Source organism: Dipteris shenzhenensis, chromosome 13 (genome assembly GCF_047967505.1).
Source record: "Dipteris shenzhenensis isolate YYH24624 ecotype China chromosome 13, Dip_SZ_1.0, whole genome shotgun sequence".
NCBI lineage: Eukaryota > Viridiplantae > Streptophyta > Polypodiopsida > Gleicheniales > Dipteridaceae > Dipteris > Dipteris shenzhenensis.
The window spans coordinates 51,871,834-51,877,118 of record NC_141608.1 but is presented as its reverse complement, the minus strand read 5'-3'; positions in this window follow the sequence as shown (position 1 = coordinate 51,877,118).

Sequence of the window (5,285 nt, the reverse complement as noted above, 5' to 3'; positions counted from 1 at the left end):
ATGCGTTTCAAAAGTGCTACAATGACCCAAGCCTATACACATGCACATCTGCAGATCTGTTTTCGGTTGTCGCCTTATACATAAATGGCATGGTCATCGTTTGCAATGATCTACACTGAGTATAACTTTTCAAACTCGACCTCCAATCCCATTTTTTGATGATTGATTCAGGGCCCCTTCACTATTGCTTAGGGAATCCAAGTACTTCGAGATCACACCTGTGGCAAATCTTGGTTGCATCAGCAATGTTACATCCATGCTATTCTTAAATGGTACAATATGCTCAACTGCCAACCTGTTTTCACACTAGTCGACCCTAATGTCGAATTGTCTGCTCAAATGCCCATCTACCATTAAAGAAAAACCACAAATGTCCACCATCCCTTATCACAACCTTGTTGGTTTGATCGGGTAGGCCATGGTGTGAACAAGGCCGATCTCTTGACTACCATCACCAAGTTAGCTCAATTCATGTAGAATCTAGGTGACGCATTCTCTAGTATCTTAAAGGCACCTCTAATTTTGGCATCAGTTATCATGATCACACTCGTGACCTTTTGGGCTGTGTTGACTCTGATTGGGCAGGGATATGGATGACCATCACTGGGTACATCTTCCTTTTAGCCGAGGGACCCGATCTCATGGGCTTCAACCAAACAGCACTCCATTGCACTCTCCTTGACCAAAGCAGTGTATATAACTGTATGGCATGTTGCCAAAGAGCATATCTAGTTGCACACACTCATAAAAGAACTTGGGATCACATTCCCAAATGCAGTCCTCTTCAACAACAACAATGGCTACATCTGTTTGAGTAAGAACGACTGCCATCACAAGTGAAGCAAAAACATGGAAATTCAATACCATTATGTATGTGATCTAGTCCAGAGCAAGCAACTGATACTCCAATCAATATTTCCCTATGGTTGACACACTTGTCAACCTATTCACCAAATCTTTCCCCAAAGACTACTTTGACTTTCTTCATACTGGCATTGGACTTCTTCCTATTCCAACGACTCTAAATTGAGGAAGGAATTGTGGATTATGTCTCGAGATTCCTTTCATGTCTACATCTGTTAGTAGTATCCGTTAGGATTAGTGGTTAGACATGAGGGAGGCAAATGGATGAGTTCGTTACTTACCCATTCTTGGCATGTACTGTACTTCCTTATATATCAAGACATTAGTGGCTTGATCAGCACTCGGTCATTTTGGGCATCACCTTTGCAATTGCCTTCACATTTTGGTCTTTCTTGTCCCACTTTGTGTTCCATTTCTTTGTTTCTTCCCACATGCTCGATGATCAAAATTTGCAAAAAATTTAATGCCACCTTGGTAGGGGATGTTGGTATAGCCAACACGGAGGCAAAGACAACCTTCAGCTTGAAAATGCCCATTGAGAAATTAGCGCCAATCTCTGAAAGTAAAAAAATCCACAAGTTCAAACCCAATGTGCAGAGAAGACTGAACTCGACAATTAAAAAAAGAAAGAAAAGAAAGTGGGCATCGGTTCAATGGATAAGAATTTCCCACAACAATTAGTAGCATGAATAGTCACAAGCAAGCACCTTGCCATGCTAGGAAAGCCTTAGGGAAGTACCTGACTATTTAAATTATACAAGGGGAAATGCAACAATAGCCATGCCTAGATCAATCAAGGAATTAGAGATTAAGAAAACAAAAGGACTAGGGGAAACCCTAGTTTATGAGGAGCCGGCCAAGACCAAAAAATTGGATCTTGCCTTGGAAGGAGAAGAAGAAAAGCATGCGTACATTGCATGTCCTGGTCCTATAAGGACATAAAAGGGATCTCCCCTAAAGTTGCAATACATACCATACTAATGAGGGAAGAATCCAAGCTTAAGGTATGTGGACCCTATAGGACAAATCCAAAGTATGGCACCCATGTCTATGAAGAGCTAGAAAATTTACTCAATAATGTCAATGCATGAACAACTACCATTGATTGAGACAATTTTTAAATAGGTAGCAAGGTCAGAAGTATATAGCTTCTTGGATGGGTTCAAGGGGTATAACCAAGTACAAATTGTGCCTCAAGATTAGGCAAAGACAACATTTGCCACGCCTTCAAAGCATTTCTGAACAAATTCCTACAAGACTTCCTCGATGATTGTACATACATTCAGGAAAGAAGGATCACTTGAAATGCCTTGAAGATGTACCAAAACAATGTAAGGAGTATGGAATCTCCGTAAACCCTCCCAAATGCCAATTTTTGGTCACACATGGCATAGTCTTGGGACACATAGCCTCTCAACATGGGATTGCTAAACGACGTGGACAAAATCAAGATCCAACATGGAGCTTCCCCCCAAAAAAATGTTGAGGTTGTTCAAGTATTCATGGGCCAAACTAGATACTATACAAGGTTCATCCTTAGATATGCCATGATTGTAGGACCCCTATATAAGCTATTGGTAAACGTTGTTTGAATGGAATAATGCGAACAAGCATTCGAATCCCATAAGTGGAGAATGATCACAACTCCCGTACTAATGGCACTAAATTGGGACATTGAATACCATTTGCATATGGATGATTCCAAATATGTAATAGGGAGTTTGTTATGCAAACCTGGCAAATACAACAAAGACTACCCAATCTACTTTGCAAGCAGGATATTGAATGACACAGAGGTCAATTATACTACCACGGAAAGAGTAGCAATGATCTACAGTGTGAAGAAATTTTGACATTATTTATTGGACATTGAATTTGTATTTTACACAAATCATAAATCTTATGAATTGACCATGTGTCTCTGGTCAAATCACCCAATGGCTTCTGCTACTCCAAGAATTCAATTTCAAGATAGTGGTAAGGAAAGGTGCTCAGCACTAGATTGCAGATCATATGCCAAGATTGATGATAGGAGACGAGCAAGAAGGAATAGAAGATGACCTGTCAGATGTTGCTTTGTTTCAAATTGACGATATTCCCAAATGGTGTGCAGATGTCATTGGATATTTAATGACAGGAAGATGCCCCTAAATTGAGACCAATGGAGGCAAGGAAATTTATTCTAAAAGGTGCCCCTATTAACTGGTTGCAAGTCAACTTCACAAAATGGGCAATGATCAAATTCTAAGAAGATGTCTTATGCCTCATGAAATCATGCCGATCATAAGAGAAGTACATGAAGTCATAGTAAGAGAACACTTTGTAGGCAAAGAAATTGCAAGAAAAGTCCTCTTGGTAGGATATTGGTGGCCAATCCTTTGGGCAGAGGCTTAAGTCTATGTAAAAAGATGTGATGTATGCCAAAGAACAATCAAACCCCAGCACAAGGATTTCAACTCCCTAACAACAGTTATTATTCAACAACCATTTGAAAAACGGGGGATTGATTTTGTGGGACCCATACATCCAGCTGCAACGGGAACACAAGCATGCTACATCATTGTGGCAAAAAGCAGATGCCACAAGCACAACAAAGGTTTTATATGAAAATGTGATTACACAATCTGGATGCCCCATTGAAATTGTGTCAGATAGAGGCACACATTTGGTCGATGAGGTAATCAAGGAACTTTTGTATGGCTTTATGGTTATCCACAAAAAAAAATCACACCCTACGATCCCCAAGGCAAAGGACAAGCCGAGTCCACCAACAAAGTACTATGTATTGTTCTCACCAAAATAGTGGATCCCAAGAGATCGAATTGGGCAAAAAATCTTAATGCAGCCTTATGGGCATATCGAACCACACTAAAGGTCAAGTACATAATTTACACCATGTCATTTGGTGTATGGCCTTGAAGTAGTTGTCCCATTGGAATTTGTAATACCAAGCCTACACATAGCAGTACAAGAATGCATGAGAGACTATGAGTCCCTTAAGGAAAGACTCTATCAACTAGAAAAGCATATAGAGATAAGGTTAGTAGCCTACCATGCCATGACAATAGAAAAATGAAGAAGGAAGACATGGTTTCACACAAACCTTAAGGATAAGGAGATCAAGGAAGGTGAGCTAGTTCTACAATATAATGACAAAGTCCACAAGGGCAAACTCAAATATGTAGGCCAAGGGCCATATAGAGTCAAAAAGATGAATTTGTTGGGCCTTTATCACTATTCTGCTTACCTACCAGAGTAAACTTGCACTTGGACTGGCTATAAACACATGTGTTTGAGGGTGGATCCTAATTTATAATGATGGGTATGAATTGATAATTGATAATGATTGGTACTGATTGCTTGAAAGTGAAAGATAAGTTTTTTGGTATTGATTGACAACGGAGTCCTTGGCACTATTAGGGTAGTTTTGAGTAGGAAGAACACATGCGCATGCACACATGCACACACACACATGTGCACACACATGCATGCATACACACACACACACACACACACACAAACCCATGTGGGAAGTACCAAGACCCGGTCTTGGATTAGTGGTATGTGCCATAATGTACTACCATTTTTTGATTCACAGGTCTACTTGTTTAGTCCCTACTACCTGGGTACCTTTTGAGGTAGTTGTTTTGGAGCATCTTGGTAGACATTGCCAATGTGCGGAGTTTAGAGGAGGGCTACGAAGTAGACTTTGTGCCACCTTGGCATGCTGGATCATCTTCATCATTTGGGCCATGTCATTGCTTGGATGTTCATCAAGCACGTGGTGTGACCTCATCAACTTTTCAATCAGCTCGAGGGTGCACAGTCATTTCTAGAGGGCCGCATTCTCGGCTCACAACCTAATGAGCTCTTTGGTGCAAGGGCAGATGTTCTAACAGAGGCCGAGTTGAATCCTCAAAGCATCTGTCTCTAGGACGTAATCTGCTTGTGCACTTCAATGAGCTTTGCTTCAGTTGTCTGCATGGCCATTTGATTTTCTTGGAGCTAAAGAGCAAGAGCAAGAGCTGCATGCTTTGCCTATAATGTCTACTGGTCCTTTGATAAGATGTTACATGCCATCTTCAAAGAATCTTACTCCACCTGTAGTTTGTTAAGTGCTAAGCTACATTTCCTCACGCTCCCCCTTCATTCGACAGTGTATGCAGAATATCACGTAACTTTGTGGGAGGCAACCTTGCTTCATAGAAAAATAATATCTCAAGCACCCCCTCGTGCTTGGGAGCACATGGTGGTGGAGACAATGCGATGTACTTGGTAGGGGGTTGTTGAGGCTAAGGTGCCAGTTGCGATGTCTCTCCTTGATCGGGCTAGGGTCCGAGATTCTCCTGATTTTCACGTTCGCCTTCCTTTGGTTGCTCATTAGAAACCAGCTGGCTGCTCAGCGCACTAATAAATCAAGT